The sequence below is a fragment of the Cotesia glomerata genome, linkage group LG7 (genome assembly GCF_020080835.1).
Source record: "Cotesia glomerata isolate CgM1 linkage group LG7, MPM_Cglom_v2.3, whole genome shotgun sequence".
NCBI classification, from domain to species: Eukaryota; Metazoa; Arthropoda; class Insecta; order Hymenoptera; family Braconidae; genus Cotesia; species Cotesia glomerata.
This window is the reverse complement of record NC_058164.1, coordinates 19,497,398-19,520,788: the sequence shown is the minus strand read 5'-3', so window position 1 is coordinate 19,520,788 and position 23,391 is coordinate 19,497,398. Positions and strand designations below refer to the sequence as shown.

At 32.3% G+C, this 23,391-nt stretch overlaps 1 protein-coding gene across 1 annotated transcript in view; it reads left to right on the top strand.

Annotated features, from left to right (window-relative positions):
- LOC123269160 (inhibin beta chain) overlaps positions 1-23,391 on the top strand; it is an 81,664-nt gene that overhangs the window by 49,062 nt on the left and 9,211 nt on the right. The gene's annotated exons all lie outside the window — the stretch shown is intronic.

Here is a 23,391-nt window from a genome sequence, read left to right as displayed (position 1 = left end):
CTAGCCTAAGTTCGGAAAGCCAAGTTCGCTCCAAACTAGCAAAACTCAGGTTATCGTTACTTGAAACCAGTTCGGCGTTCCCATGATATATCAGACTTAAGGAATCCATGAAACTTTCCTAGTTACGTTCAAATATGGCAAGCCAAACATTTCGTTCTGCCTACCTTGGTTTTTATGAGGTATAACATAGGCAAGCCTAAGTTAGGCAAGCCAAACTTGCCCCGAATTGGTTCTTCGGCATATGCCTCAATGAAATTTCTAGTCGGGTACATGAGACACCATGTTTATATGTACAATACACAAATACTCTCATAAAAACATACTTTTATATGTATAGAACTAAAAGGCTTAACCTTGGAAAGACTTGAAGCCAAATATCTTCTCCCACTCCGTTTTAGAGTACTTTGGCAAGAAACGCCGAAGTTCGTCAAACGTTTGGAATGCCTAACTAGCAGGAAATTATAAAATCCAAAGGTCTACGGAAGTTCGGTTTGCCAAACTTAAAAGTAATTGGGGCCATCTATGGTAAGACGAAGTTTGGCGAATGTTTGGAATGCCTAACTTGCAGGAAATTATAAAATCCAAAGGTCTACGGAAGTTCGATTTGCCAAACTTGAAAGTAATTGGGGCCATCTATGGTAAGACGAAGTTTGGCGAATGTTTGGAATGCCTAACTTGCAGGAAATTATAAAATCCAAAGGTCTACGGAAGTTCGGTTTGCCAAACTTGAAAGTAATTGGGGCCATCTATGGTAAGACGAAGTTTGGCGAATGTTTGGAATACCTAATTTTCAGGAAATTATAAAATCCAAAGGCTTACGAAAGTTCGGTTTACCAAACTTAAAGGTAATTAGGGACATTTATGGCAAGCCAAACTTCGGCAAATCTTTGGTTATCGTTACTTCCAGCTATTCAGGCATTCCAAAGGTTCGCCGAAGTTCGGCTTGCCATAGATGTCCCAAATTACATGCAAATTTGGCATGCCAATCTTCGTTTTGCCTAACGTGGATTTAAGAAGGCGCAAATTAGGCTTGCCTAAGTTAGGTAAGCCAAACTTGCCCCTCACTAATTCTTCGGCATTCCTCACTACAATTTCTAGTCGGGAAGCGGATTATAATATTCTTATGCGAAGAAATAATCGTACGGACCAATAAAAAGATAAAAATATCATGTTCTACATTACGTTTTGGGTGCGGACGAATGGTGTTTGATTTTCACTAAAATTGGTATTATGAAAATAAGATAGAGTATATTATCTTTTAAGCTATAAGTTTTTCTTCGGTATATAGAAAAGTCCTGGCGGGCTACACTATGATTGCGATCCCGCTCATTCAAGCGAGAACACTGACATATCCACCACATTAATATCACATATATTATTGTTTTTATTTGCCATAAAAATTGAAAATGCCAAATTTAATACACATTACGATGCTTTAAAAAAACTCTTCCAATTTATCGTCAAAATTAAAATTTACAAAATTTGTTATATAACTATGACTTATAATAATAAATGGTACGTAGGTATCAGTTTCACTAGAAGTTTGTTGAATACTTTGAAAGAAATAAAATTTTAATTAAATTCTATGAAAATAGACACGCGAATAATTGCACTTCTTCCATAATTGTACTTCATACGGAATACTAAGTCACTTTGAAAGGTAACTGGTAGTGAAGCGGTCGGCTTAATATGTATAATAGGTACAAGAAAAGTATAACAAATGTCGCATCTCGAATGTAAGATTACTCCTAATCGACCTCTTATATAATAAAATAAACGTTATAATATCCACAGAACTTATTTTATTGCCACGAAAACTACTGTATGCAGTCTTTTACGAAGCAATATTTTCATCGCAATTTTATTTGTTATTGTTATTATTATTAGTAAAAACTGAAGGTTGGCAATAGCCTAATCGGCTCGGTACCTGCATTTCGAAAGAGTGGGACCAGGGTTCGATTCCGGCGCGCACCAATATTTTTCGATGATTAAAACTAAGAATATGTGCGTTTCATTGCCAGCCTCTGTACCGGTCGGGTTTTCTGTGGTTTTCCCATATAGTTATGGAGGTAAAATGTCATTATAGAAGTACCTCCATACTATTTAAGACCGTAATGCAAATGCAGGTACTGATTATAACGCGTAAGTCGGCCACAGTGACAGCACATGTGTGTCGGGCATGAAAAAATCCCGACATGCAGGGGGGTGGAGACGAAAAAGTGGTTGAGAGTTATAATGACGGGGTTGAGAGATTATATTGCGGAGAAAAAAGTGGAGTGACAATAATTCCCCACCCTCCCTTGTAAAACACTCTACAGTGATACAAGTAAAACCATCCTCAATTATAACCTCAATAGTAAAAACTGATAACGATTAAAGCGAGAACAAGACTTGAAGCAATAAAAATTTTTAAATTCAACATTTCTCCTAAATCGACTTATGTAAAATTTACAGAACTCATTAATATTTTATTTTTACGTGGTGAATTCTGTGTTTCTAAATCTATAAATTTTACACATTGAGTCTGTAATTATTATTGAAAATTTACGGTTGGCTGCATTTGAAAGGGTTCCTTTGTCATTAGATTTCACGTGAATTTAAATTCATTCGGCTCGATAGATTTTAGGAAATCTCAATAAAATTTTCAAAAAATATTTTTTTGAAATAACTTTTAAACTAGTGGGTAAATCAATTCCAAAAACTAATCATGAGCTCTTGACCTCAAAAAACAACATTGATTGCCATAAACCACATCGAAATTGGTTCATTCGCTTAAGAAAAATCGTTGTCAAAAAATTTGGAAAAAATAGTTTTTCTTACATAACTTTAAAATTTTTTCTCGGATCGTTTAGTAAGTAAAACTAATCTTTTTGTGCTTGGAAAACTGCGTTGATTCCTGCGAGTCTCATAAAAAACGATTGATTCGTCCGGAAGATATCGCTTTTAACACCTGTGCCTAAAGTTCGTAGCCCGCAATCAGCTTCAGACTATCGTCCGATTTCAATATTATGTGCGATGTCGAAAATATGTGAACGTGTTGTGCTTGACCAGATCATTAAATTTCTCAATGACTACGATGTGCTTGATCAACATCAAACTGGTTTTCGACCTGGTGTTGGTACTCAAACTGCTGTTCTTAAGTTCTTTGATGATATTAGTTTCAGTATTGATGAACAGCTGATTACCTTGGCGGTGTTTTTGGACTTAGCAAAGGCATTTGATTCTGTTGATCACTTGCTCTTATTGGGCAAACTTTATAAGCTTGGGTTCTCGATTGAAGTTATTCGCTGGGTGTATAACTATTTGTCGGAAAGAAGACACGCAGTTAGAAATGGTGCAGAATTGTCTACATGGAGGAATTGCCTTGCAGGAGTGTCTCAGGGAAGTGTTCTTGGCCCGCTGTTATTCTCGCTGTTCATCAATGCTCTTCCTACGTGTCTACGGTATAGTAGTTATCTCTTTTTTGCAGATGATGGTGTACTTTATCTAACATGTAAAATTACTGACCTGGATAATGCAACTGAGGGGATGAATGAAGATCTTGCTGCCGTGATGGAGTGGTGTCGATTAAATAAACTGAAGATTAACGCCTTCAATACCAAGGCTGATCAAGCTGGACCAGATACCGAGTATCGTTTTGGGCAATGAAAATATTGACTATGTTGTTAGCTTCAAATACCTCGGAGTTTTAATTGATCAGAGACTATCGTGGGTTGACCAAGTCAGTAGGATTTTTAATTCAGTTTCGAGAGTGTTATACCGTCTCCGTCAGTCGATTAATGAACTGAACGTTGCTCTAAAGCGTTAATTTTTCCCAGGGTCTTGAGAAAAAGCTGAAAGTTACTGTGAATAACTGTGTGCGCTTTGTGCTGCGTAAACGACTTGGAGAACACATTAATGGACCGCGGCTTGATCTTGGGTGGCTTTCGCCATATCATCGTCGGCTTTACTTGATGGGTTGTATTTACTACGGAATGTTAGTCATGAATAAAAATGTTCTGTTAAAGGACCGAATAAGGATGAACCATAACGTCGCGAGACATAGGGACAATAATCGGACTGATACACTTATGGCGCCGATTCCACATACTTCAATTCTTCAGCACTCCTTTTTAGTTCTGGGGACTTCCTTTTGGAATTCCTTACCGCCATCAATAACAGCAGCTGAATCACTAGCAATATTTAAGACAAATTGTTATAAACACTTATTAGCTACTGAGCGTGCCTATCTCTGAGTGTGTATTCTACATTACTTTGACTAAGTGCAATTTAGTTGTTTGTTATCCTGTGCACACAGTAAAAAATTTTGTGTCATTGCGTCAAAAAACTTAATGTTAAAAATTTTTGTGTTAAATATTTAACACTTTTATGTGTAAATTTAACATTTATTCTGTTAAATCAACACAAGAAAGTGTTAAATATTTAACATAAAAATTTTTAACACAAATTTTTTTGACGCAATGATGCAAAATTTTTTACTGTGCAATATGATATAAGACTAGAAGTAGACTGTTTTTGTTCCAGCATTCATTATTAATTTTGATTAATTAACTTATATTACTATGATAAAATTGACGTTGAGAGACCTATTAATATTAATATTAACATTATAAAAACCTATTATAACTGTATGAGCACTTTTTGATTTTGATTTTGATTTTGATATTAATTTGATTTGTACTTAATTTTAAGATATTATGTATGCTCTGTATATGCTTCTGGCCATTAGAGGACTACGTCCTACGGCCTTTTCAATAAATTACAATTAAAAATTTTCAAAAAAGTATGATCTCAACAACCACTAGAATTTTGAGCTCGAAAAAGATCAAAAGTTAATTTTAAGTATAATTTCTCAAGCGTTTTGTACATAGCGGGAAGTTTTAGGGATGGCCTGCAGATTCAACCGTTTTCCAGATTTTTTTTTCCAAAATTTCAATTTTTCTGATTTTTTCAGTGTACATTTTCGCAAATAATTTTTTTATGATCAGTAAAAAAATATTACTCATTCATATAAAATAAAAATTTGAAATTTAGTTTATCAATAGATCATTATTTACATTTTTTTATTAATAATTAAAGTTAATTTCAATTCAAAAAGTTACTCTGCAACGATAACATAATATAATAAATACTCTTGTAAATTTCACAGAATTTATGTGTAAATTTTTTCCGCTTATAGCATTTTTGAGCTTGATTTTCAATATAAATCTTACGATAAAATTGATCTAAATATTATGATAAATTTGCAGGTTGTAGTTATTTATAAATAATCAGTTCTCTATTCTATTAAAATTATTATTTTCAATGCTAAAAAAAAACTATTTGATTCAAGAAAAAATTTATGTTTAATTACTCTTTAATTTTGATCTTATGTAAAAATTATTTACATTGATAAAGTTAGCTTTGAAAAAAAAAATTTCGGACTAAGAAAGACTTTGAAAGAAATGATGTTTTTGAATCAAGCAAAAATTGATTCTTGAAATAAAAAAATTTTCTTGGTCCAAGAACTTTTTTTCTTGATTCAATATAATCAATTTCTTCAAAAGTTATTCTTGATTCGAGATTATTTTTTATGTCAAGGTAACTTTATCAGTGTAAATAATTCTTAATAAATTATAGAAGGTCATTTAAAACTGATTTCTTTAATGAAACATAATTAATATTTTATATCTCATGAAATTTTTTAAAAGTGCAAAATGTAGTTCAAATTTATTTTAACCATGTAAATAAATAGCAAGTTTGAGAGAAAAAAATTTTTTTTTAGGATTTTACAGTTTAGAACGGTATTTAAATCTATCTTTAAATATTTGAAATTCTTTGTGAAAGAAAAAATTTTTTCATTCAATTTTTGAGATACATCCCCCCCCCCTCCCTATCTGTTTTTCCCCCCGCCTCCTTTATGTAAATATGTATATATATATATATATATATATATATATGAGATTTCCACCTATATATTGACTTATCACGATATCTCTGGAACCATAAGGCGTAGAGGCTTGAAATTTGGTAGGAATATTTCTTTCGCCGAGTAGAGGTCAGCTAAGAACGGATTTTATGAAATTCCACCCGCAAAGGGTGTTGTGGGGGCGTTAACAATGAAAAACTCCCATATTTAAACAATAGCTTCTGCATGCTCTAAATTTGGTAAGAATCTCCTATATGTGATGTATAAATTATCTATGAGCGGATTTTATGATAACTCATCCCCAATAAGGATTGCGGGGATAGGTGTTAACAATGCAAATTTTAAATTTCGAAGCTATAGCTCCTGCATGCTCCTAGTTTGGTAATAATCTGCTATATGTAAGGTAGAAACGATCTACACGTGGATTTTATGACAACCTACTCCAAATATGGATTGCGGGGGCGGGTGTTAACAATGAAAATTTCAAATTTCCGAGCTATAGCTCTTATAGTTTCCAAATTTAGTAAGAATCTGCTGTATGTTAGGTAGTAATCATCTAAGAGTGGATTTAATGACAACCTACTCCAAATTTGGATTGCGGGGGTAGGTGAACGATGAAAATTTTAAATTTCCGAGATATTGCTCCTATAAGCTCCAAATTGAGTAGGGATTTTCTGTAAGAGATGTAGAAATAATATACGAACGAATCTTACGATAGCTTACTTCACAGTTGTTTGTGGGAGTGGGTGTTAACAAATAAAATTTTTAATTTCCAAACTATAGCTCTTATAGACTTCTAATTTAGTAAGAGTCTTCTATATTTGATATAGAAATTATTTAAGAACGGATTTTATAACGAATCACCTTCAATAAAGATCGTGGGGGTAGGTGTTAACAATAAAAAATCTTAATTTCCAAAATATAGCTTCTAAAAACTCTAAATTTGGTGGGTGCTAAAATCTAAAATTTTAATTTCCAAACTTTAACTTCTACAGACTCTAAATTTGTTGAGAATCTTCGTGTATGATGTCAAGTTCAGCTAAGAATGGATTTTATCAAATTCCAACCCCGAAAGGAATTGCGGGGGCGTTAACAATGAAAAATTCCCGTTTGTAAAATATAGCTCTTATCGACTCCAAATTTGTCAAGAATCTCCCATATGTGATATAAAAATAATCTAAGAGCGGATTTTACGACGAACCACCCCTAATAAGGATCGCAGGGGAGGGTGTTAACAATAAAAAAATCTTAATTTTCAAAATACAGCTTCTAAAAGCTGCAAATTAGGTAATAATTTTTAATTTGTCATGTAGAGATCATCGCAAAACGGATTTCAATAAATTCTACTTCTGATAGGAATTACGGGGTTGGGTGTTAAAATCTAAAATTTTATTTTCCGAACTGTAACATCTACAGACTCTAAATTTGGTAGGAATCTTAGTGTATGATATAAAGTTCAGCTAAAAATGGATTTTCTCGAATTCTAACCCCAAAACAGTTTCTATGGACTCGAAGTTTTGTTGGAACCTTTTGTTCATGATCTAGAAATCATCTCGAATAGGATCTTACGAAATTCCTCCCCCAAATAAGAGTGCGGAAGTGATAATTGTCAAAAAATTCATGTTTTTCAAATACACTTCCTACAGATATAGAATTTGATAGAATCTCAAGAGAAACAGGAAATTGAAGGGATGGCTCCAAGGTCAACGGATTTAAATATTTTTCTTTCTTAATAATTATATTTTCTTACAACAATCGTCTCTTTGGCAGCGGCGAAAAAGTCATTGTAAGGTTTTCAAAATTTAACTTTACATGTAGCTATTCCGTCAACGGACTAAGAATTTTACATACATTTTATTTTTGCTGATCACATAACTGATTAATTGTTCTTATTATGGGATCGCGGGAATTTAACAGATTAAAATGAATGCATTTTCTAAACACTTGAGATGTGGAAAAGAAATTTGGCTACTTATTCTAAGAGAATTCGTAAAAAACATGTACAAATAATTTTCTATGAAAAATTGAGGTCACGGAGGAAATTTTAATTAACGTCAATAATCGTCGCACTTTAAGCTAGGCAGATTTCAACTTCACTTATGAGACCTACAATTATTTCAACTGAAACTTTCAATGATCATTTCAAATTTTTTTCTTCGTGTCAATTATTATTTATTTTTGGAAGAAAGCCACGGGAATGTTATAGTTATTGCAAATTGAAAGTTACAATTAATATTAGCTAGAATAATCACAGTGATAAAAGGTACAGGCCAATCCGATGGAATTTGGAATCTGCACTGATAGAAGAATTTAGTACGGAGTACTAAACTAATTTAGTAATAAAATTGTCATTCATTTATTTGGGAGAAACAAATATTTTGTACTCATCAATATTATTTGTTAGAGTTTAAAAAATGATTTCTTTATATGAACAAAGCCTTATTACATGGAAATAAATATTTAGTTCCACCAAATAATATTTAGTAGCAGGTACTAAATATTTATTTGGTAAGTATTGTTGGTAGATGGCTATGCTTTAATTCCAATGTTTATGTGATACATAACCTATTCACTGACTTAGATTAATTTATTCAGCTCGATTTTGGGAGATTTATCAAACCTTTACAAACACACATACTCTCAATAAATGACTTCTATTTATGTCTTTTCTCAGTGGAGTTTAGTTTACATTTTTCAATTTGTCTATTATTGATATGTTAAAAACTTGTTTAATTTTAAATTTTATAAATGTCTCAAACAAAAAAAAATAATTTAATGAGATTCTTTTCTTTATAATACCTTATATTTTTACTTAAAATTGTTTATTTTAATTATTTTCATTTATTTTAAGTTATAAAGTTAAGTTACACGCTAAAATTAGTTAAAAAATTAATTTCTTTGATACCAATAAATGATTTATTAAATACCAATAAATCATTTGTTAAATACTACTAAATATTTATTTGATGGAACTAAATGGGCTTTAATAAATGATTTAGTACTTATTACTAAATATTTAGTAATGAAAGGTTTGTTACTAAATCAATTAGTATCTGTTACTAAATATTATTAAATAGAACTAAATCCTTCTATCAGTGTGGGTAACTCAAAACAATACTCCAATTAAATTTCAAGTCTAGGTCTAAAAATACAATTCTATAAAGTGCCCAGCGGAGCGGGCGGGTAACAGCTAGTATGTAATAAAACGCTAATGGCACGTCCATCGAAGTGCCTACAATTTACAACGGATTTTAATGAAACTTAGTATACTTCTTTCTAATGGGATTATCTTGAACGAGTTCAAAGATGAGCAAAATCGATCCATTACTTTAGAAATGGTGGCCGTTTAAAATTTTTAAAATGTTAAAAATCGTGATTTTCGTGATTATATGTGTAAATAATTTTTGACTGAAAAGAGATAGCTTCTTTCTAAAACATACATGTTAAAGCTGATGATTTCACCTTTTATTTTATCTATAATTTATTTACCTTATAAAGTAAAACCTCTTTGAAATATTTTGCTATATTTTGACTCAGCTCGTCAAGCGGATTTAGAAAATGCATATGGCTCAAAAGTTTATATATACGATATAATCGGCATTGTCTCTTCTCTAACTTCGGTAATTCTATACGGATCTCAATAAGACATAACATACTTATTTTTAGGACGATTTCCGAGGTTAAGTTCTAAGATGAGCCAAATCTGTCGATTAGTTTAGAAATGAGAGCAATTCAAAAATTTTCAAAAATTGCAAAAAATTTTCACTTTTACCTTATTTCCGTGCAATAACAACGGAACGCGACATACTATCGGATTTCTGGAAATTGCATTTGAAAGCTTATTTAATAAGCTCCAATTTGTGTACTTATTTATTTCTCCAAATTAAATAGTTTAGGAATAATAGCAATTCAAAAATTTTCAAAAGTCGCAAAAATTTTCACTTTTACCGTATTATCGTGCAATTGCAATTGAACGCGATATCTTATCAAAATTCTATAAATGGCATCTGAAAGCTTATTAAATAAGCTTTAATTTGTGTACCTGATTATCAGTCTAGGCCAAAAATCACCTGCTTTCCCAGACAGATTTAATGAAATTTTACTTTTGCATTCGTTTTGACGTCTTTGTTGTTTAATCAAACAGAAATTTATTTTTTCATATGCAACCCTAGTACACTGAAAAAAAAAATTCTTGACTGAAGTATAAATTTTCTTGGCTCAAGAAAATATTAAGGAAGGTTGAAAATTTCTTGAATGAAGTTAAAGTTTCTCGAGCCAAGAAAATTTTCTTGAGTCAAGAAAATTTTTTCTTGCTCCAAAATAATTTTCGTTTTCCTTAAAATTTTCTTGGCGCAAGAAATTTGTTTTTTGTGTGTAGTATTTTTATTATTCACCATGAAATCTACTTCCATTTCGGCTGCCGAATGGCCTTTTTTTATTAATTATAGAGTTGTTGAATAATTTCGACTTATAGTTGGATTTTTTAAGGATTTATTCAACTTGCGGGGTTAAGATTTATTTCTGACTAATTCAAGTTTCAGAGTTAATAAACACATTTATTCGTAACATTCTGTACAGCATACATAACAAATCAACAAAATTTCAAAACGTATATTGTTGTAAAATTCAATGTGTATTACGATAGAATCAAGCTACTTCTGATAGTTTTTCAATCACTTACTTCGCTAAAGTTCAAATGAAATCCATACCAATAATAAATACCCAAAATAAAATACTTGACACCATGTAATCAAGCACGTATTAACGTGTATAAGCCATAAATTCCTTTATCATTTCATAGAATTAGTAATTCTTCTTGAAGTGAGTAACTTATATTTCTTCGAACTACAGAGGTAATTAGTTCCAAATAATCGAGTGTTAAAGGTTGTAAAATTACAGATTGTTATGTTCGAGATACAGGGGTCTAATTTATTTTTTCGAGTTATAGAGGGAAATATGTACCGAAATAGCTTGGAGGGACTCACTGATCATTTCGACTTATAAAAGGTAAAAATTTCGAGTGATGGAGGTTTTGAGGCCCGAAAGGATGGAAACAGAATTTTTTTTCGAATTTTTGAGGTTTTCGACTTGTCTAACTCCGACTTAAATACGTTTTATTGTATATAATACTTTTTAACGATTTTATCGGAGTTGAAAAAATCTCAAAACTAATTTTGGGTAAATTTAATAAAATATGTCCATCGCATTTGTTCTTACGATCAAGTTTATAATTAATGAGCTTATATTACGTCTTAAATAAATGAACAAGTTATGTGACCAGATTTATTCTACGAAATCTACCTTTCATTTCATGTGTGGGCGAACGACACTTTATTTTTTTTTTTCAATATGTACTTCGTTGAGACGAGCCGTTCTTTATTCATATTATTATGTTGCTGACACTCTTATTATATTTTTTTTATAAATACAGTTCTAAATTAAATCATATATTCTTCAACACTTTTTTTTTCAACTTCATCATTGATTTTCTCCAATTTTACCAGCTGCAAAATGAGGTAGAATTTTTTTAGGTGAACTAAAAAAATAATAATTTATTAAAAAGCGATATAACTTGATGAAACTTGTCCACAATATCGAACACACTGTAATTGTGTGTAATAAACTTTGTTGGTTCTAGCATATAGTCTATGACAAATGTTATATTTTGTTATACATCGTATATTTTATTTATTAGTTGAATTATTGATTTTTTCGTATAATATTCATCTTTATAATTTTTTTAAATAAAAATTGACTTTGAATTTCAAGAAAAATGTTATATCTCTTTGTTTTATTACTCAAATTAATTTCTTCGATGAAACCGAGGATATAAAAACATTATCATTTTATTCACTTTGTATGACTGGCTGTTACAACATAATTCCACTTAAATAAAATTTCATTAAGTTAAAAAGAAATATAAATATGGATATGACAGTAAGAATTTAAATAGTAAATTAACATCGAGACTCCGAATAATCTGGATATTAGCATCGTATGCAATAATCATACAATAAATAATTTTCTTGTTTTAGAAAAAGCATACGGGAATAAATTCAAAAATACATACCTCAAATTGTAGACATGAAATGGATGATTGCTATTTCATTTTCATAAATTGCTTTAATAAATAAACTTATTACATATTTGTAACTGATTGTTTCTAATTCGTTTTTCGAAAATCGAGTTTTTATCAGATCTTAGAAATTTTAATTTCTAAAAAGCTGATTAGTTAATCTTCAGGAGGTCCTAAAAGGTTGTATATACTGATGAGTTTTTGAAATTGATCTTTCTTATATTCTAAATTTTTGAAAATTACCGAATCAAACTTTTTATATTACGAAAAAGGAAACGCTTTGTATCTCGAAAAACATAAATCTTAGCGATTTTGTTCAGAGGCCTTTTTTACAGAAAATTGAACTTCCTACAAGTGTGTCATTTTCGATTATTTTTTTTTCTGTAAATTCAGTCACTTACCAAAGAATGTCAAAAAATAAGAATTTTATATAAAAATTACACTTAGTGACCTGCCCGAGTCGAAAATTCAGACCTGTTTAAGCTGTACTTTTTTCCAACAATTCTTAGAAAATTGAGTGGTCAGGAAAAACTGCTCAGTTAAATACTATATAAACTCGACGCCTGGTTTGACTGTAAATAGTGGAGTTTTGTCCCATTTTGACAGGATTACAGTCTAACCAGGCGTTGAATAATAATAACAATTTAAATAATCATGATTACAGGTACAGATTATAGCTATGTCGATATAGGTACTTTTGTAGAGCATTTAATCCAGAGTATATCGCGATTTAGTACAATATGATAACATAAAATGCCACTGTATTATAAATATTTGAAAAAAAAAAATGGTTGACCCAGGCCATCTCTGGAACTTCCCGCTTTTTTCGAACTTGAAACGCTGGAAAATCTTCTAGTTGTTTTAGATCAGCATTTTTTTGAGATTTTCAAACAGCAATATCTTTTAAACACGTCTTTCGATTTCAATTGTTCTGACAGTATTCGACGCACTTTTACTAGCAAAAAAAATTGTTTGTACAGTTTTGAGTCAATTGATTAAAAAATTTGAAAGTTATCTAAAAAAAAAAAAATTTGGAAAGCGGTTGATCCTAAAGGCCATCCCTGCAACTTCCTGCTAATTTCATACTTAAGCGCTCAAGATTGCACTTATTACATTTTTGAGCTCTTCGAGCTCAAAAAAATAATTTTCGTGTCTTTTGAGCTCTCCGAACTCAAAAATTTGATAAAATTTGATAAAATTTGAAGTTTAATAAAACACTAATTTTTTTATTTTCAAACCGCAATAACTTTTGAATGAATGAACTGATTTTTACGCGGTTGGCGGCATTTGGCGCAGTTTTTTAAGCCTCATGAATAATTTTTAAGTTTAAATTGATCGAACTAAGAATTCCGAAAAAACGATTTTTTCGGTTTTTCTTTAACAACGATAACTCACGAATGAATCAATCGATTTTGACCGGACTGGTAGCAATCGACGAGGTTTTTTGCTGTTAGGAGCTAATTAGTTTTTTAAATTGATCGGTAGAGCCGTTTAAAAGTTATTCCAAAAAAAACCACATTTGAAAAAATGTTTTTTTTGTAGTTTTTTGAAATTTCTCAAAATCTACCGTTTCGAATCGGTTCAAATTATATTTAAAATCTAAATTTGGCTAAACCCTTTCGAATGACACCAACCGCGATGAAATCGGTCTAGCCGTTCAAAAGTTATGAAAAGTTTACATACGGCCACACACACATACATGCATACAGACATACGGACATCATCGCGGAAAGATTCGGGGAAGCCTCCTAGGACATCAAAACGTCAACATCCGTTGAAAACTCGATTTTCGAAAAACGGGGTGAAAACAATAACTTCCCAACTTTTGAAAATTTTCAATTTTCTTAACGGAAAGTTAAAAAAAAGTATTTCTCGAAATTTTTGAATGACAATACCTGTTGAATACGTCGTTCAATTTCGATTTGATTGACAGCATTTGGTGGAGACTTTTAAACACAACACAGTGTATATGTGGTCTATCGTTGATCAGTCAAACATTGTGAAAGTTATTTGGAAAAAAAAAAATTTTTTTTCGGTTTTTTATTTTTTGAATATCTATAAAACAGCTACGCCGATTGACTTCAAGATTTAATCAGATCTTAGTCTCATTGAACTCTTTCGAAAACCGTGTCACTCATTTCAATCGATTTATTCATTCTAAAGATATCATACCTCAAGATTTTATTTACATACATACACACACACATACTGACATCATCGTAAAAAGATTCAAAAAAGCTTCCTCGACCTTAAGTTAAAAAAATACTTTTTTCAAACTTTAACTCTCACAGATTAAAAATTTGTGAAAAATATTTTTTTATCATGTAGACTCCACAGCTACACATGAATTTTATAAAATTTTTACTCCATAATTTGAAAAAAATAAAACTAAAAATACTTCTATTAAATTGTACCTCTTACAAATTTTAATTTTAGTAGGAAGATTTGTTTTATCATGTAGACATCGGCGAAAAATGGATAATACGAAATCCCTCCTGCAGAAAGGATTGCGACACATAAATACCGAACGGGGATTGTAATGCTGATATATTATTCTTCTTATGAATACTTAAATAGAATAAAAAGATCTTATAAGTCATTTATCACTCGATCTGCGCAACTATTAAATTGAAAGATTTAATATTTTGCAGGCATATTTCTCTTGCTGAGTAAATATTACCTAAAAACACCCAGAAAAAAATGAATAGATCTACGTACATCAAAATATGGGAATGTTTTAAGATGTAGGGAGATCCATTACAAGACAAGTGCTCATTCACATGACCATGTATTTAAAAAAGAAAAAAATTTCTTCCTTCTACATAAATAAGAAATTAAAAAAAAATAAACTGACAGCCATCATTTTTAAAAAATGAAATGATTATGTTGCAAATTCAAAAATTAATAAAAAAAAAAAATGTTTGAACATACATAGATCTAATAACATATAGACCTACGTTCATCTAACGCGCTATTTCTTAGATCTTCGTTATATCGGCGTAGATGTACGTAGGTATGTAGACTATCTATATCTATGTATATCTATGATAGATTTCCACAAAATTATCTCAGAAGCAGGTGCGAAAGAAAAGTTATGAAGGTGTGTCGAACGAGTTCTGAGATTTCTGAAGCTTTTGAATCAAGAGAGTTTAAATTTGGCAGATTTTTCCTCTAATTGTTAGAGATTTGCTAAGAACGAATTTTGACCTCAAATGCAAGTTAGCAAGTTACGTGCGAGTGATGGGTAGTATAGAAAAAAGTTGTTGTTCATAAACTATGACTTCTTGAGGCTTGACATTTAAGACAGATCTTCTAAACTTTAATAGAATTTAAGGAAATTGGACTTACGACAATCGTCTTTTAAGACGTAGAAAACAGAAATCATAAGGGTACTAAAAATTGATATTACTTGTGATCTCTCTATTTATAGAATAAGAATTTTACATATCTTTTCTTTTTACTCATCAGAAAACTGAAAAATTGGGGTTTCATTCCGGAATCGTGGGAATGTAACAAATCAAAACAATTGCACTCTTCAAATACTGAATATTTGACATGTAAATTTCGCTAATTTTTTCGTAGAATGTAACATAATTAAAATTTAATAAAAATGTTCGATGTACTTAAAGACATATGTATTTTAACTACAATTAAAAGACCTGTAAGCTATTGATTTAACCGAAACATTCGATATTCTATTTAGAATAAAAGCTGTTTTTTTTTCCTTTTTCGAATCACTTACTATTTATTTTTGAAAGAAACCTGACGGGAATATATAACACTAACATTAAACGTTATGAATAAAATGAGCTACAATGATTACATGAATATCAAGTAAATGCAAATTTTATCAAATTTTCAATTTGTGAATATTTATCAAAAAAATATTTCAGTTAAATTTTAAGTTCAGATTTAACGATTCAATTTTTAAATACGCCCAGCGAAGCGGGCCGGGAACAGCTAGTACTACGAGATATTCAGAGATTATAAATTTAATGTATAGATAATTGTATAATTTCAAGTATATCAAAAACTATACCTAAATTTATACTTTTAAGTATATTTAACTATTATAAATTCAGTCGATCAGTTGATCAGTCGTACTTATGATAGATAAAAAAAGTAATGTGATGACATACTGCAAGTATGTAAGAGGAAGGGGTGGGGGGCCGAATATAGGCACCTTAAGGGGGTATTCTAGTCTATAAATTCGAAAAAATTTTCAAAAATCGGGAAGTTATTGGTTTTACCCCGTTTTTCGAAAATCGAGTTCTTATCAGATCTTGACGTTTTGAGGTCCTACGAAGTTTCTCTGAATGTTTTCGCGGTGATGTCCGTATGTCTGTATGTATGCACGCGTGTGTGTGTGTGTGTGTGTGTGTGTGTGTGTGTGTGTGTGTGTGTTTTTCAGAGGGGGGAATCCTTTTTGCGGATTCCAGGCATAGCTGTTTCGCCTGGATATGTGAAGACTCGACGCAGCGTCATACTAAAACTCGACGCTAACGCCCCTACTCACTAAACCCTAAACCCCTTTTCTTCTTTCCTCTAATCCCTCATGGGAACCGCCGTCAGGCATTACTTCGTGAGGGGAAGAACTAGCTACTGCTCTTTCTTCTGGTGGCTAAGGTGTTAACTACCTTCCTTCTATCTTCTGATATTTGCTCTTCTTCTTTCGGTGGAACGCAAGTCTTTGAGGACATCTGTTGCAAACGTGTTGGTAGCGTTCCAGGCAGCTTCTGATGACAACATTGCTTCCACTAGTGAATCTGGTTGCATTCTCTGGTTCAGGATCCTCTCCAACTCTTCACGCTCTGGATCGAAACGAGGACATACAAAGAAGACGTGCTCCGCATCTTCAGCAACTCCTGGGCAGGACGGGCACTCCGAAGAGTCGTCGTGCTTAAAGCGGTGTAGATATTCTCGAAAACACCCGTATCCCGACAACATCTGCGTAAGATAGTAATTGACCTCGCCGTGATTCCGGTTAAGCCAAATGTCGATCCGAGGTATGAGGCGGTGCGTCCACCTACCCTTCTCTGCAGCATTCCATTGTAGTTGCCATCGGCCTATGCTTTTCTGCCGTTCTTCAATTCTAAGTTCTTCAGGGCTCAGTGCAGTTGACCTTTTTCGTTTGTAAAGGGCTCGTCTTTCCTCTGCTAGAACTCTAAGAGGTAGGGTTCCGGCAATGAAGCATACTGCTTCTTCTGATATAGTGCGGAAGGCACTAGCTACTCGTAGGGCACTCAGTCGATATACTGGTCCAGCTTTTCTCCATGATTCTTGGGTTTCCAGTGCATCAGCCCAAATGGATATTCCGTAAGTGAGCACTGATGTGACTACTGATGACAATAGTAGCCTCCTGCTCTGCATTGGGCCTCCGATGTTAGGCATCAGCCGTGCGAGACTAGCCCTCACTATTGACGCTTTGGGACTGACGTGTTCCACCTGCTGCTTGAAGTTGAGTCGGGCATCCAGCATCACTCCCAGATAACGGATAAATGGTTGTGATGTGATTTCTTATTCTCCGACTCTCAACTTGATAGTTTCTACCGTTTTTCTACTGGTGATGAGCACTGCTTCGGTTTTATGCTTGGCTAGTTGCAAGTTCACCATGTCCATCCACAAATTGACGCGTCTGAATGTAATATCAAATGCCATTTCTATCTCTTCGAGGTGCTTTGCGACGATCACGACAGCTACGTCATCCGCATATGCTACAAGTTTGACTCCCATAGGCAATGCTATTCTCAAGAGGCCATCATACATGATGTTCCATAGCAGAGGACCTAAAACTGATCCCTGTGGCACTCCTCCGGTGATTTCGTACTCTTCCGTACCGTTCTTCGTGTCATATTTCAGAACCCTATTCATGAAGTAGCTCGCTACCATTTTGCGAAGGTATCCTGGTACGTTTTTTTCTTATAGAGCCCGCATAACGCAGTCGCAGTTAGCGGAGTTGAAGGCATTCTTAATGTCCAAAGCAGCCACCAAGCAGTATTTCTTCTTTCCACCCTTCCATCTCGTTCCGGCGATTGCTGTGTGTGTGTGTGTGTGTGTGTGTGTGTGTGTGTGTGTGTGTGTGTGTGTGTGTGTGTGTAGGTGGCCGTATGTAAACCTCTCATAACTTTTGAACAGCTTGACCGATTTCATCGCGGTTGGCGCAATTCGAAAAGGCTTGACTAAACTTAGATTTTGAATACCATTTGGACCGATTCGAATCAGTAGATTTTGAGAAATTTCAAAAAACCTACAAAAAAAATTAGGAAAACGGTTGACCCTGAAGGCCATCCCTGCAACTTCCCGCTACTTTCGTAATTAAGCGCTCAAAATTGCACTTATTACGTTTTTGAGCTCTTGGAGCTCAAAAATATAATTTTCGTGTAGTTTTGAGCTCTCCGAGCTTAAAAGTCTGATAGAAGTTTAATAAAACACTATTTTTTGAATTTTCAAACCGCAATAACTTTTGAATGAATGTACCGATTTTCACGCGGTTGGCGGCATTCAACGCAGTTTTTTGAATTCTATGATATATTTTCAAACACAAATTGATTAGACCGAAAATTTCGGTGTAATTCGAAAAAAACACTTTTTTTCGATTTCTTTCGTCAACGATAACTCACGAACGAATCAACCGATTTTGACCGGCTTGGTGGCGATCGACGTGGTTTTTCGATGTTAAGAGCTGATTAGTTTTTGGTCGGTCAAGCCGTTCAAAAGTTATGAAAATATTTTTCTTGAATCACCTTAGAGATAAAAAAGTATATGTAAGCCAGAGGATCTGTCAAAAAAAAAAAGAAGAAAGAAAAATTTCCTTTCGGCTCAAATTAACTTTTGTCTCTGTGTAATAGAAATTCTAATTTTTTTGACATAATATAATGAGCAATATATTTTTATAGATGTACATAATATGTATGAAATTGTGTAGTGATTAAACGGTGAGTTACGAAATGAGCGTAAAAATAGTATAAGTTTATCTCTATCTTTCTCCTTTTTGGTGTTGGTATCTAATAGTTTTTATCATGGCCACGAGAGAGAGTGCCAAGAAAAATCTTATATGTCTGACATATCATCTAAGTAGGTCAAATTTCCTGACGCCTGAGGATTACTTGACATATTATAGAAGGGAGAAAAAAACATGCTGGCAACAAATTGAAACTTTTATTTTATAAGTTTTTTTTTTCAGTTTTATACTAATAGCATTTAGTCATTAAAATAAAATACTTTTCATTTCAATTTAAAAGCATATTTTATAATAATTATTATTCTTATTTTTTCATATTAAAATAATATATTTTTCTTGAATATACTTTATTGAAAAGAATGAAAAATATAATGTACTTTTTTAAATTCTCATAGATAAAAGTGGTCATCAACCCTTGACAGTACACCCTTGAAGAAAAATGATAAAAAAACTTTCAAAAAAAAAACTATATTGAATCGATACTTTGTAACTTTATGCTTTACGTGCGATAAATCTATTGAACCGGAGGTGATGACTACCGTAATTTCGTGCTCGTGCACCCAACCCTCATGAACGCATCGTGGTGGAACGAGGATGTAAAGGATAGGAAAAAGTGAGAAGCCCTTATCTTAAGGAATGCGCGTGTGAGAGTAAAAGAGAAGAATGAGAGAATGAGATAGACAGAACGAGAAAAAAAAACTAGAAATGTGGAAGGGTGAAAGGCGGAAGGCAGACAGGCGGCAGACGTCTCATGCTCATCCATCCCCTCTTTTTATCTATTCAATCTCCACCTTCGTCCGTTTGCACAACTTCCTATTCTTTATTGTACTTAAGATTTACTAAACCGTTGCATACAATATCACCTTTTTGACTTCATACAAATGAAAGATCGTTGAATGAAAAAATTTTTTTATTAAAACTACTCTACTAATAGAGTATTGTAGAGTAAGGAATAAAACGAAACAGTTATAGACGAAAAGAAGGTTTGCATTATTCGAAATCTCAAATCCCGTGTGACATATTGAATTTTTTTTATTGAATGCATCGCGACTGTTTCAATATCAGCAGCATGAAACGAGAAGATTCGAAATCAATGAGGAATGTTCCAATGCGCTGAAATCAAATCAGAAACCGAGATACACAAACAGTTAAGAAGTATCTTTTGATTTTAAAGAAAGATAGATGCTTGTATTATGCTAACTTACATTTTTTGTATCAGTATATAATTTTTTATTTTTACAACTTCAAGAAACTTATTTTGAAGACAACTAGTTATCTCGCTTCAAAAATATCTTGTCTCGAACATCGTCATCTTGGTTTAATAGACCAATATCTTCAATCGATAACTGTTGTCACTTGATTTACAAGTAAATTGTCTTCAAAACTAATAATACTTTCGTTTTTTTCTAAGAACTTTTTCTTTTTTGCTGAAGAACTGGTTTCTTCATTCCAAATACCAAAAATTTTTTTTAAAAATCGAAATTTCTAGTTCAATAAATTCTGAAATGTATTTAAGACTTTAATGATGCAGAAAGTAGCATAAATTCGCGAATAGTTGATTTCATCAACATTCTTAAAACAAGTCGGTACTATCTTAAACCAACGTTACTTACCCACGTATCTTAGTCCTTGAAAAAGAAATTCTTCGACGATGTGTATGCGTACCTTGTTTGAAAATAGTAAAGTGCCTCGTTAGAGTTAAATTCTTCCAAAAAATTTTCTGCTTGTATAAGAGTTTTAATTTATTGATTTGCAAGTTAATTTCTTGAATTAAGAAAACTGTATACCTTGAAACAAAAGTGAAATTTGGAGAAAATATTTTTTTTGCTCGACGGGCAGAAAGCGTCAACTTTCGGCCCGCTACGCTAAACGAAGTTGCCCCTTTCTGCCTTCGTCGAGCAAAAAAATAGTATACACTCAACGGGAAGTAAATAAGAAAGCCTCAGATCACATGTTTTTTGACCTCGGCTTCGCCTCGGCCAACATTGCATGTGATCTGAGACATTTCTTACTTTACTTCCCTAGGTGTGTAATATACTATTCTTATTCGCTTCGAGGACAAATAGTAGACACGCATTTTTTGTGAGCGTATTCAGTGTCTGTATACATTCGTGTATCCCCGAGTCGAAATTTTAAAACCCCAGTTCAACCTAGTAGAGCCTGATTCCTTTGATGTAGACATATACCGCTCTAATTTAAGAACCTTTTTCAACCTAACTCGTCTTATATCAGGGTGAGGAATAGTGAGTCGGGGTTTAGTTTAAATTTTAAGATTCTGTTTCAACCTAACTCGTCTTGCATCAGGGTGAGGAGTAATGAGTTGGGGTTCAGTTCAAATTTTAAAACTCTGTTTAAACCTTATTCATCTAAATTCAGGTCGTAGAAGAGTGAGCTGGGGTTTAATGAGAATTTTATCGCGTAGGCTTCCTAGGGTGAAACAGAGATTAAAACTTTATACATTTTTCAAAATAAATAAGAGTAATAAAAATTATTATCATTATTTTGAAAATGTATTACAGTAAAACGTGCGAAAAAATCACAACAAAACCATTTATAAATTTTTTATGCTTAATAAACTGCGTCGAATGCTTTTTTAAAAATTAAAATCGAACGACGCGTTCAAAAATTATATTTGTTTAAAAATTCACAAAATTTTTTTTCTCAGTATTTTTTCGACATAACATTTAAATTTCTTAACCAAACGATATTTGCCCGGACATCCACTTTTTTCGCTTTAAAAACTGTGTTGAAAACCATTTGGAAAATTAAAATCGATCGACGCGTCCAAAAGTTACAGCTGGTTGAAAATTTACAATAATTTTTTTTTTATATTTTTCGAAAATAATTACCGGGCTTCTTTAACCTTTCAACATAAACCCGTATATACAAATTTTTTTTTCATTACTACTCTAAAAACTACTTTGAATACCGTTTTAAAAATCAAAATCGAATGATATGTTACAAAATTATACCTTATAAAAATTTCAAAAATAATTTCTTCCAGAATTTTTTCGAAATAATTTTCAGATATTTTAACTATTTAACTATTCATGTGTATATACTTTTCGTGCTTTAAATAAAAAATTATGGTTTGTGCAAGAATAATTTAAAAATATACGAAAGATCAAGTTTTTCTACTTAAAAATTTGACCTAATTGCTAAAAAGAATAGTTTGCCAAATTAAAAATTTAAAGAATGAACAAATAGCACAGTTTTTCACATTTTGAACTCGAAGAGCTCAAAAATATAATTTTTGTGTCGCAGCTTTTGAAGCCCCATAAAGGATCTTTAAGTTTAAATTGATTAAACGAAAAATTTCGAAATAATTCCGAAAAAACAGTTTTTTCGGTTTTCTTTCGACAACGATAACTCACGAACGAATTAACCGATTTTGACCGGGTTGGCGGTGATCGACGTGATTTTTTAATGTTAAGAGCTGAATAGTTTTTGAAATCGATCGGTGAAGCCGTTTAAAAGTTATTAAAAAAAAAACACATTTGAAAAAATTTTTTTTGTAGTTTTTTTCAAATTTCTCAAGATCTACCGGTTCGAATCGGTCCCAATTATATTCAAAATCTAAGTTTGGTCAAACCCTTTTGAATGACGCCAATCGCGATACACACATACACACACATACATACTTACATGCATACTTACATACATACAGACAAACGGACACTATCGCGGAAACAATCGGGGAAGCTTCCTAGGACCTCAAAACGTCAACATCCGTTGAAAACTTGATTTTCGAAAAACGGGGTAAAACCAATAACTTCCCAACTTTTGAAAATTTTCAATTTTCTTAGCGGAAAGTTAAAAATTTAGGCAATTTTCGCGATGAAATTTTTTTAAGCACTTTGTAAGTAACGTTGTAAAATTAATAATAATAATCACAGTAATATTTACCATGACATAAGAAATAATAATAATATTTAATCACATGAGTTAATTTTAATTTTGTCAGTTGTAGCTTAAATGGAAACAAATATTTCTACTGTATGACTAGTCTTCGAGTAGCAGAGGGGATCCAGTCTTGCTTCGTAATCGTGAGGTCTCGATTTCGAATCCCAGTAAAGCTGAGTTTTTTTCAACGGAAATTTGTGTTTTCTTCGTCGTTTCTTCTGTCCATTTCGATATCATTATTCTTGTATAATTATAAATTAATATTACTAATAGTTATCATTACCTTAACAGTCATGCAAATAATAACATGAAGTAACCAACAGTTTATGACAATTTTTTCTTTTTTTTTACTATGAATATAACCAGTTTAGGCTATTAAGGTTGAACTAGGTTGAAATAGGTTTTAATAAAACCCTGCCTGACACTTTTTCGTCTGAGAAACAAAAAATCGTATACATCGTGCAATCCCAGCTAGGCGCTAAAAGAGTGAAACAGAGTTTTATTAAGAACCTTCTTCAACCTAACTCGTCTGAAAACGGACTT